The sequence below is a fragment of the Anas acuta genome, chromosome 15, assembly GCF_963932015.1.
Source record: "Anas acuta chromosome 15, bAnaAcu1.1, whole genome shotgun sequence".
In the NCBI taxonomy this organism is placed as follows: Eukaryota; Metazoa; Chordata; class Aves; order Anseriformes; family Anatidae; genus Anas; species Anas acuta.
The window spans coordinates 13,257,084-13,269,451 of NC_088993.1; the positions used below are offsets into that span (position 1 = coordinate 13,257,084).

General features: G+C 47.3%; 1 protein-coding gene across 3 annotated transcripts in view; it reads right to left on the reverse strand.

Annotated features, from left to right (window-relative positions):
* MAD1L1 (mitotic arrest deficient 1 like 1) overlaps positions 1–12,368 on the reverse strand; it is a 346,583-nt gene that overhangs the window by 73,447 nt on the left and 260,768 nt on the right. The gene's annotated exons all lie outside the window — the stretch shown is intronic.

The window sequence follows — 12,368 nt, forward strand, 5'->3', positions numbered from 1 at the left end:
CTTACTCCCTGCATGACAAGCCTCCCCGTAGGCCCAGCTCAAAGGGGAACGGTCTGGTAGGAAAATATGTTTTTAAGTTAATCAAGTTCTGCTTTTGTAGAGGAGCCACTTCATTTTAATACCCTATCAACACTCAATACAATGCGGAGAACAAACCCCAGGTTCCTCCAAAGCTGAAGTACTCGTGGCTTTTTCACAATGCCCTGGGTGAGGGAAAATCCTACAATGAATGTAAATATTAATAAACACTACATGTCTCACTCACTGACCGTAGGCTGAGACACTTGCAGGGTGGCTAATGAAATATTCTATGACTCCGTGAAAGAATAACAGCAAATGACCCTTGGAGGAAGAGAGCTTTTCACCTCACCAAGTCTATCTCCTGATCTGCACCCAGCCTACCAGCGAACCTGCAAGCTGGAAAGGGAAGGGTGCCTGACCACAGAGCATCCTCTCCTGGGGGAGCTGTTTCTCCCCACTGCAGAAGAGCCAAGACCCCCACTACAAATCCCGATCAGCTCAGGACGGGCCTTTCCCAGCGGCTCTGCATCAGAGGAAGAGGCAGGCAAAAAGCCTGCGGAATTCTCCGCCCTGGGTTCTTGGAAGTGTTATTTTTGTTTATTTTAAACAGGGAGAGAAGTCAGAGCTCTGAGCAGCACAAGGAGCTGAGGAGCTCTGAACACTTCTCCAGATTTAGATAAGAGAAGGAGGAGGAAGGGCTGGCTACAAAGTTGCAGATATTGATTTCATTCCTAAGATGCTAAAATTGGCAAAAATAGAACAAACAACAAAAAAAATAAGACTGCCTTTTCCATGGCACTTTGCAAGTGCTAAACCCAAGTAAAAACCCAACTTAGCTGCAAAACAGAATGAAGACTGCAAACTCCTCCAAGCTGGGGAAGCAGCACCTTCCCCTTCACACAGCAGCGACAGGCTGAGAACGTGCTGGGACCTCAGGGGAGCACTGGCAGGATATTCCCCACCAGCCAACGCAGCGCTGCTCCTGCTGCCATTGTGGGGATAAAAAGGGACAAAGAAGAAATGGCAGCACTGTGAGGAACTCTGCTGAAATCCTCTGGAGGCAGGAAAATAGCAAAGCTCTAGAACTGAGAGCTGTTTTTTTCTTTGAAGCAACGGGATTAATGGCAGCCCACACTGCACTTCACCGGGGTTGTGACAACTGCAGGAACACTGAATGCTCACTCAGAGGCAGCTCCTGGATGAAGACATCATGTGTTTCCTCCACAAACTTTTTTTTTTTTAAAGCAACATTTCTAAAAATTCTACTAAATCATGAATTTTGAGGAAAAACTTCTTTGCCAGCTCCAGAAGGATCCACGCTCCATACACCACTAGCACAGTGCTACCAGGGACAAAAAGCAACAGAGAAAAACCTACTTTCTCCACATTCATTGAAACTTTGCAGGGCAGATGTGCACGATGCCAACTGCCTGCAAAACTTTCTGCTTTTCTTCCTCAAGATGTATATTTGTGGATGTTTCAGAACATGTTTTTTGTGTGCTGTTCAACTCTAAGTTATTCTGGGCTGGCAGCCTTTAGCACCATGGTCCTGTATCTCCAGCACAGGCAAAGTATCACTACGTGGCTATTAAATCTCTCCTAAAAAGCCCCAGAGCAGGAGCTGTGCCACCTTGCAGCAGCGTTGACTCCAGCCTCATGACACCAACACACCTGAGAGATGACGTGCTGGGGTGCACAGCCCCGGTGCTCTGTGCAGAGCGAGGAGGAAATGGAAATGCTGGAACAAGCAGTTTGGCACAGCTTCTTGGCTGGGCTAAGGGTTTATTCCTGGGATGCTGCTTTCCTGCAGACTAAGGAAAATTAAATTTAGCACTTTGCAAATAAATAGGTTAAGGCTGAAAGGACACTATTTAGGAATTTACTGCTTACAGCAGCCTCGGAGATTATAGATCCATCACCGTCTATTACCTTGCTAGTTACTGCTTCCACTCTGTCTATCTTCCCCACTTACAGAGTGGTCCTTTCATCAGGTCTTTTTCTGTTCCAACTTGAAACTGTCATCACTCTAATGGAATTATATGAAGAGAAACAACTTTGGGCTGCAGTGACTCTGCCAAAAAGCCAAGGACATCCCCTGCGCCTTCCCAGGACGAGGCAGTGAGATTCCTATCAGAGAAACGCACAGATGTCTGCAGCCTCCTGGGGAACACAGCGAAGGCCAGCTGTTTACACACATGTCCCAAACCTCTGGGCCTCCGAGCCACCATCAGCTGGGCTCTCCTTTCTCTCAGGACCCAGGAGCACAGCAGTGTTTGCAGGGACCAGCAAACCGACAGCTGACTGCTAACCTTGGCTGCAGATTCCTCGTAGCGACATCGCACACAGCGTGAAAACAAGTGGCTGAATACACCAGCGTGATTATAACCCGCACCTCGTGCTGCATGCTGCTCTTCCTCTATCTGTTTCATATAAAAATCATCCGCAGATCGTCCCTCTCCAGAGTCAGATACATCCCAGAAATGCAAAGTGACAGCTATCACATGAAACTCTCTCCAGAGCCTTCCATGAAGACAGACAAACCCTTCAGTTTAGGGCTGAAATTTATGTCAGCTCCCCAGCACATGGTTCGAATGGATCCGCTGTTATCAGCTATCTGCTTCTGCTGAAACTGAATACAGATTAGGAGCAAATTAAAATTTTCATGCCTCGGTTTGATATATTCCCTCCAAAATCCAGGCAGACAGGCTTGTCTTCTTCTAGACGCTAAAGATGCCATCTAAAAGATAATCTTGGGAGTTCCCAGAGCTGGAGGTCATCCGCAGCTCTCAAATTCCCCGCTTCCCCCATGGAGGAGGAAGCAGCCAGGTGATTTCGCTATGAATCCTTGTAAGATAGATTGGACATAAAATACCTGTTTGTATTTCCTCCTCAAGATGTTCTCATGCAACTGGCAAAAAAAGAATGTACATGTATTAAATCCAAAGCCCTAAACCAGCGCTAAGTTACTTGACCTTAATGCTAATTTTCAGGAGGGTTGGAACGAACATTTTCTGCCTACGGAGTTAGGATGACGATGTACTTGTCTGAAGCAAATGCAAGAACAGGATCGCTTTTACACCATTTCCATGTATATGAATAGACAGTTGATACACTTAAATCCTAACATTAATCTGTGTCTGTGTTAAGCATTAATTCTTCAGGTACACAGTACTTAATAAGTTGCAAAGACTGTTGTTCTGTAGCCCTGTGGACTCCACCAGAATCCCAGCAGCCAGTTGCTGTAACAAAGCTCTCCAGGAGGATTTTCAGTTTACTTCTGCGTTCCGTCCTTGCTCCCCAGATACAGCATCGTGCCAAGGACATCAGCATTAATAGATTCATACTGCAACACTAGCAGGACATGCTATGATCTGGAGAGCCTGCATGGCACGTTGTGCTTAAGACTAGCCGCAGCTGTGAAGTATATCAAATCTCACAAAATGCCACGACTGAATGCCTGATGTGCTTCCAACCCTCTCCAGCAGTAGCTGCTCCAAATAGAGGTGGGATGCCTTGGAGCAAAGCAGGAAGCACCCTCACAGAAGTTATTATTTTTGCTTTCCTAAATGTGGCGTCTCAAAAGGAAAACATAGGAAACCTCTGCTTAGTTCAAGGTCTCAGGGAACACCCAAGCACAGCAGAAACTGGAATCCTATGATGAAGAGCTGCCTAGCAAGCTTTGAAATGTGGGCTCTTATCTTAACCTGGCAATATAGTTAGAGAGAAAGCGTGTTAACGGGCTTATGCGGCACTGACTGCATGGTTAAGAGCCATGTAGTAATCGGGCATTTAGACTCTGAAGCATGGAAGCAAGACAAGGACGACGGAGGAACACACAGCTGAGAGTTCCCAGTCCTGTCTCGTCCTGATGGTGTGACTCTGACCACCACAGCCCCTTCTCTGCTCCTCAGCATTTCCCTACTATCTCCCTCCCCACTCTCACGCCAGCCCTTGTGAGAAATGGCCAACAGCTTCATTAGCCAAATGAAATTTAGGCTGAAACCTTGTAACTCTGACATTTGTGACGACAGTACGGCACAACTGCTTAAATAGCACAAAAAGCCCAGATTCGGTCCCCAGATACAGACAACATGTCCCAAGAGCACGCCACCCGTGGGAATCTTGGGTTTCAACACGAGCAGGTTTTACACACACAAACACGCCCTCTTCCCTCTCTGATTGCATTTCCTCCCTGAGGATCAGGAAATCTTTTGCCCCAGTCAAGCACGGGTTGAAATCGTAACTCCCAAAGCAAGAGCTAAGTCCTAATTTGTGTTTCAGCAGCACACTGCTTACTCAAGGAAGCAGAGATGCAGCGGGTGGCAGTCGCTGGGGGCTCTCAGGCTGAGCTGGGCCCAAGGGGAGGTGGGTGCCCTGCTGGATGCTGGGCCTTACCTCGGAGCTGACCGCTTTTCTTAGAGGTCTCACAAAGCTTTTTCCTGGAAAGTGAAGTTAAATGTGAAGTGATGGCGCAGAATCATCTTTAACATCCTCCACAACGCTCCAGGCGCCTGCCCCCCGCGCTGCCGGCCAGCCCTCACACGCAGCCAGCTAAAAGGAGGCTCCAGGCTGCTCAGAGACATCCACCCTCCACGCAGGAAGCTCACAAGTGGAGGAATGGGCCAAGGGACTGCTTAAGTCCCCGCCGCCGTCTGTCACAGGGGGATGACAGAAGCTGACATTGTGACACGGGCCTGCTGCAGCCGCACAGCACCGGCAGAGAGGCCCAGAACCGACCCAAGGCAGGAGGGCCGGCCTGTCCCCTCCTCCTTGTGCCCGCAGAGGGATGAGTAGCTGAGTGTAAATCTCCAACTTTCCCTCCCCACACAGCCACATGGGTTTGTCCTCTCAGGTCACTGTCACTGGCTCGGTGTCCCCACTGCACATCCCTGCACAAATCCATCCTCACAAGCCCAGCTCTGCGCTTTCCCCAGCAGGCTGCGGAGCTGCCAGGGAAGATGGCAGAGATGCTGGGGGCCCAGAGACTCAGGACTTGCCCCCGCTACCCCGAAAGGAAGAAAACCTCCAGCAATTTCCACTCCTTTTCGTTTGGAGCTTTGAACATAACCATATGCAAGCAAACAGCGGGGTTACGGTTTGCTGACACGGCTCTGCGTGTTCTGCAAATTCACAACAGAGGAGTCAGGGAAAACGACAAGCGTGCATCAAAAGCAGCTTTGCAGAACACCCATTTCATGTGTCGGCAGCGAGGCCTTTGTATTCCCCAGCCTCCCAGACTCGAAGGCATCGCCTTTTCCTTCAAGAGTGCCGATCACACGGCGTCTAAGAAGTACATCTTTTGAAAGTCCCAGAGATTCAAAAAAAGAGAAAAGAAGAAAAAAATTAAATAAACTGGAGAGATTTAATGCCAGGCGGAGGTGCAGGTGCCCACAGAGGAGCAGCAGGGCAGCAGGCAGGCTGGCTGCCCCCGGCCCTCCCCAGGCACCCCAGCCCACGCTGCGGGACCGGCTGCATCCATTCACTGATAACAAAGCCGGCTGTGCTGCTTTTTGGTTGTATTCTCTCTCTTTTTTTTAATCTCCAACATTCACACGCAGCTTTCTCGCTGCGGAACAGGTTAAGAAGCTTCTCAAAGCTCCGTGGAAGCAGATGAATGGCAAAATCCTGATCCCAGGTGAGAGGGACAAAGGAAACCAGAAGGTCAAGCGACTTCGAGCAAAGCCACGCAGACGTTCGCTGGCTGAGACGGGAACAAGAATCCAGGAGGGTTTTGCTTAGGCCCCCTCTGTTTTATCCGTTCTTTAACGCTGCCTTCATCTCACAGTGCGTAAACACAGCGCTGTCAGCCCACACAGCCCTTTGTAAGCTGTTCAAATACAGCAGCGGGCGGACGCAGGCGTCCTGCTCTCCTGAGACCACCCACAGGGAGCCCAGGCACAGCCAGCGAGAAGAACAGCTCCTCTTCCATAAGCTGCCGTCACCCAGCTGCTGGGAACATGGCAGGGGAAAAAAAGTGGAAAGGGAGGTTTTTATTGTACCAGGTAAGCCAGCCAGGGTCTGCTCGGCCTCCTGCAGATGACGGCGGTGTCTTGGGCACTGCTCCTGCTCTGCGCCTCCCTCCTGGGCCACGCGTGTTGCTACACCAGCCTGGATGTGGAGGTTTAATTAAACTCTCATCAGCGACCTGTGCTCCTCATTGCACGTGTGACTTTCACTGGAAAGCATCAACCATGTCTCCTGTTTCGTTAAGAGATATTTTAATGAAGAAAAATGAGATATGGGAGGGAGGTGAATCACAAATTTGTCAAAAAAAAAAAAAAAAGGATGCACTCCAGTAATTTGGTTACTTGTTACTGCAGAGGCCATGGAAACGGGTGCTGGGGTCCTGCAGCTGGACGATGACATCTGCTGTGTCCTGTCCTGGAGGAGGCCATCAGCAGTACTATCGGTGGTGCAACACTGGCTGAAGCCAGGTGATGAATTTGTAGGAAAAAAAAACAAAACCGCCTTTACTGAGTGCCCTACTCTTTTGTTGAGAGCTGGAATGGAGGCAGAGCTTGTGCCACTGCAGGCATGGTGCTGTGGGATGGCACTGCTGTGCCCTTGGAAGGGAAGAGAAACTGCAGAAGCAGCTCAGTGGCCAAGGGCTGATGAATACGAAGCAGACAGGGAGAGCAGCCTGACTCAGGCAGGATCCGTGAGCCAAGCTCATGTTTCCTGCCCTAAAAAAAAGCTTTGTTTTTTCAAGTGAGGTGCTGTGTGTCTCACAACATAATGTATCATCATTCCAAGAGAGAGGAAAACCCAAACATTTCCACTACCTGCTGCACCCATCAGGGAGACAAATCTCTGACCTTTCAGAGCGCCCCACATGTACCAGCCTCCCACTAGTCGGGACAGGCTCAGCCACTGGAATAATCCTCCAACATCATCAGCATTAATTACCTGCATGGCTGGGCCCACCCTGGCAGACTCACAGGCATGGCAGGGAAGGGCAGCGAGCGGTGCCAACACACAGAACAGGTCCCGTGCCAGACGGACAGGTAACAGGGGGCGAATTCCCCAGCCCAAAGCTGCCCTCTATTCCCTGTTAGCACAGGGCTTTTATCCTCACCACAGTCTGGTGACACTGGCAGGAGCACTACCTCGGTTGTTTTGAGGGGAAGCAGGCAGAGGAAGAGCATTAACTTTTCTCAGTTATAACAAGGTGTCAGCCCAGCCTCCTGAAGTCTCAGAGCAGCATCTTTGTGCTCAGAAATTCTGTTGCAAAAAGAAAACCTTGTCAGATCTCCCCCAGTTCTGCTATCCTCGAGGTGACTGATTTCATTAAAAGAAAAAAAAATACTGTGCCCTAGAGAGCAGGCAGTTTTTTAAGGAAGCAAATGCAGTAAGAGAGAAACTGTGTCAGGAGGGGGAAAAATGCATGCAAAAGAGCAGATTAAGATGAAGACAGCAGCAAGAATTCAAGTTAGGTCCTAACACGAAACAGGCCGCTACAACTTCTGAAAGAAAATGAAACGTAGGAAGTTTAAGTAAGGGATTTGGTTGTGTAACACCACAGATTGCTCCACAGCTCCAGTGTTGGAGCTGTTGATTAGTGCAACCCACGACAGGTCCTCACTGACCTTCCAGGAATCCCAGCACAGTCACCCAGCAGGAGGGCACCACGCTCACGCAGGCACCTCCCGGAGCTGAGCAGAAAGCAAGTCTCCCACCACCACATGGGCAAATTGGAAACAAAATATAAAAATAAAATAACTAGTAATTAACAAGAATGAGGAGTTAACGCAGGCCTCCAATCTCTAATCAATCTCTCGCTGCCTGGCCTGCTCCACCGATGAGCCCCATTGTGATTTTTGATTGTGTGTGCAGGAGTGCGAGACGGCTGCTGGAAGGATGGCACTCTAGCAAAATTGTGATTTCTTTCTCCTCTCGAGACTCATCAAGGCTGAGGAGGAGGAGAGGGGAGAAGATAGAGATGCAAAGAGAAACAAACAGCTAGAACACGCTTCTCAATGCCACTCTGCTGGGTTCAAGGAGCAAATAATGGAAACCGCAGGTATGCCACGCATGTGGACTCAGATCCAGAGATCCCAACAGAGCTGTCAGCTCCGAGACCAAACGAGATCACGCAGGCAAGTAAAAGCAATCCCTGCATTAACCCTCCTGCTTATTTGGAGATGTCCCTTGTTAGTGGTGCAGTGTGCCAAACCTGACACTAAGGCTGCCCCAGAATCTCAGCAGCCTCTGCACGTTTAACCACCTCAGTGTTGTCTCCCCCTTTCAACCAGCAGTTTGTCAGCATCATTTTGTGTTTGAAAAACAGCCTCCGAGCTCCTGTTCAATCCATCCTCATTTTCCTCCTTAACAAAACAGACAATTAAACATTACTTCTCGTCTGCATAACCGCCCTGTCCCATTTTGCACACCTTGTCAACACAGAGGCTACGGGACTGCTGGGAACACAAGAGATGGGGCAAGCAAAGCAAGGCTGAGGAGAGAAATGCTGATTTAATAGTAAATGACGTAAGGAAAACTTAAAGAGGTTATCTATCTACCCACCTACCTCAGGTTCCTATTCAGCTCCTGTTGTTCTGAAGAATACAATAAAGTAGGAACTGCTGTAAGGCCACCTCGCCCACCATCCTCTTCCAAATCGCAGCCCACAGCCGGGGTTTTTATAGTGACAGTTCCCCCAATGGATCCGCAAGCCAATTCTTCACACAATTTCTTAAACAGGTGTGCGTCAGAGTGTGTGTGCGTACTGGCTGCTAATTTAACAGGTTGCAAAAAGCTGTTTGTTTTATTACCGTATTACCAATCCAACTGGACACCAATAAAGGTTTTATTTTGCAGAAGTGCCAGCCCTGCGGCTGGCAACATTCTCACGCTGTGTCATGGTGTTTGTGTTTTTATTTGCTGTCTGATATCTTGGGTATTCTCTTTCAAGGCATGAAGCCTACCATCTTGGGGATGCTCTTCAATGAACTATTGCTGGTGTTTGTGTTTCCGTTTGATAATTTTGGCAGAAAATAACAACACAGGCAAGAGCTGGAAGCAGACAGAATTCTGTTCTGTGGAAGAGTAGGCTCTGAGGACATAGGAAATACAGTGAACCATAAGCTGTTGAGCTGTCTCAATGCAGCTTTTTGGCTAGGGCTATTAATAAGCTCAAACACACCACCACGATACTGAGAGCCTGTTTTAACTCCCTTACCAAATAACTTAGGCCCAGAAAATATACACGTGAACTGGTGATAAATCTAAGCACTCCCTTCTGAGAAGATGAAGGAACCTGAAACTTGAAAGATTTCAAACGCTGACAGATACCACACAGCTGTTACACCGGATTAGATTGACTGCCTTTTCAGCCTGGGATCCTATCAACAAAAGTGACCAGCTCCACATTCGTGCCATGACAGTCCAAGTGGTTTACCTGAAGCACGATGAATTAGCGAAGACCCTAAGGACTTTTCTTGCTGTCTCCACTGAAGTCTTCATTTCCAAGTACTTTCAGGGGATGGAGTTGAACATTGTTAGATACAGCAGCAGCAAAACCACATGTAGAGACAACTCAAAAAAATGACCAGCATGCACAGGAATTTTCTTCCCAACCTCCGCAATAAGGAGCTGGCTTAGCATCTCAAAGCAGGCAGCTCTGCATGTCCCTGCTCAAGGTAAATGCAAATATTTAATGTAAATCTAGGTATTACTATTAGTCCACAAAGATATCCTACCAGTTCAGAAAACCTACTGAGCTCCTGCTTTCAGCAGTACCTTAAAGCCATAAGGTCTATAAATTCAAAGGATTTCCACGCTTAATTTTAAATTGATTGGCTTTGGATGCTTTGGCTGGGACTGTGTTCTCTGAGCACGCAGAAAGAGAAGCCCACGATTTACTTTCTCTCCACTGTTTGTTCATTTGTACAACTGTCTCCAAATCATCTCTTCTCCAAATTTGACCAGTCTTTCTGTTTACCAGAAGACTTTCTTTGTCTGAAACAATTGTCATTGCCTTTCTAAAGACCTCACTTCCTCACTCTCATTCAGGATCTACCCAGAGACAAGGGTAAACAGCACAAAGTACACACAGCCCATTCATGACGTCCTGATCTGCCACTGCTTAATTCCAAGCTGGCTAAACTGATTTCAAGGCTCCCCAGAAATGTTTGCTTGTTTTAACAGACGTCTTTAATAGATTGTTACAAAGAAAGTCAACACAGTTCTCATCTATGTTGTGGGTGGCCTGGCCTAGACTCACAAGCTAAGCATTATGCCGAATGCAAAGTTCGTGTTGTGGCCCCATACATCTAACATATCAGCAAGAGTAACAGAATGCGAAGCTGTCAAGTAACCTGGTAACTATAAAGCATTGCTTCCCACAAAAATCATCAGAACCTGAACTCCTGGTGAGGGATCTGTACACTACTTTCCACAGCATTTAATTAAAAGAATAAAAAAGAGCAAACAAGTGAGAGTGAGCTGTGAAATCTGAGATGTGCCTTGCTGCCTACGCACTCTCACACAGGGTCTGAAAATCACTGGAATATCCTTCAAGTTGATGAGCTCATCTGTTGCATCCATAGGGATCGCCAATAAATATTGATGCGGTTTCATTGGAATTCAGTGCTCATTTACGGATGCAGGCATTTGCATTCTCAGCATGGCTCTGTGATTAACCCTTTCATCGAGGCTGTAATTCCAATTAATGCAAATTGGCTGGACACACGCAGCATGCAGATAATGTGCTCTACTCCAGTACCAGCATACCTTGCTTGGGAAAACCAAGCACATCTTTCATCTTCATTTAGCTTTGAAGGGGTTACATTATAATAGCTCCTCACTGAAAATTAAATGCCACCAGCAGTGCTACTGAAATATGCTCCAAAGTTTACAGGCAAACTACAGACGCTTGTGAAGCACCAGGGGACTTCTCCGGTTTAATTGTATAGACTCTGTTCCATAAATTGCTTGAATGGAATAAATACAAATAGCATTCCCTGCTTTTTGACCTCCTTGGGTTAATGAAATGCACACTAACACCCACAGTCGGCTATGGCTCAGAAATTCCACAGCATAAACACACAACCTCATGGAAAAGCCACAGTCAGGATGCAAGGCTCAGTACATACATGAGTACCAGCTGCCTGGACTCTGCGAGGAAGTAATTTGTTGTTTATTTTATACTGCTATTCTAAGCTGCAGACTTTGGGAATTGTCTGCGATTTACTGAGCACTGAGAAAGAGTCTGAGATTTTGTTGATCAGGCTCTTATTAGCAAGTCTGCTCCTCTAACCCAAAGAGGTGTGTGAGGTATGAGAAGCAAAGCAATTCCACAAATCAATAAGCAATCCACTCTTGCATTTGGGAAACATGAGATCTTGAAACAACCGCTGTTCTACCTGGTGACACTTACCTCCATCCTCTGGATATACTTGGGAATAAGCCTTGAGTGAAGAACAGGAAGCAAAACCAGTGTTTAGAGAGAGGAATCCATACCTGATCATTCACTGTCCTCTACATAAATTATTTCTATTGCCATGACAAGAAGAACAATTTGATCCTACTGGAGATCTGCTACTGAGAGGCCAGTTCTTGTTCAGGTGGGCAATATGCAATTTTCTTGTTTTCTTAACCTTCTCCAAACAAACCATCTCTCCTATGAGAGACAGGACAGAAACTACTACTAGGTGTACTGTCCTGCCATGGCGTCCAACAGATATCTCTGGGGATCTGCAGACGTTTCATTCACCAAGCGTGTAACAATACAGGTGTGAACACAGGCCTCCAGGGCCCTTAGAGCTGATGGCATTGCACCACCTCAGCAGAGAGCTCTTCAGGATTCAGGGACAGTACAAGGACAAAACCAGGAGAACCATCCTTCCACAGGTTAGTGAGACTTCCTCCTGTCATCTCTCTCAGTCCAGAAACCTTATAAGGCCAAGTCATATAACTATTTTGGAAACATTTTCCTAGTTTTACTGAGGAGCCTAGGTGCTGTCTTGTAATACCTTCACTTGCTTTATTTGGTGGTTTTGGTTTCTTTTTTTTCTGGGGCTCTATAGTTGCAGAACAGGAAAATATTTGTCCTGTTATATAAAAAAAACAACACTGCAGCAATCCACATGCAGCACACAGCGGTAGGTCTGCAGAAACCAAACTTCTCCAGTTTCTGCTTGTACACTCCCCTCCTATAACGAACACCTCCAAAATCCTCATCCTCCTTACTCACCCCAGGGAGGGGTCAGTGGCAAGCAGGTATGATTTTAAGTGCCAATTGTGTTTGCCACTGAGAAACAGAAAGTTCTCCCACCGACCTGTAAGTTTGGGCTGTGGGCATCTAAATCTATGTAAAGATTGATTTAACTGCTTGATGACTCTAATGT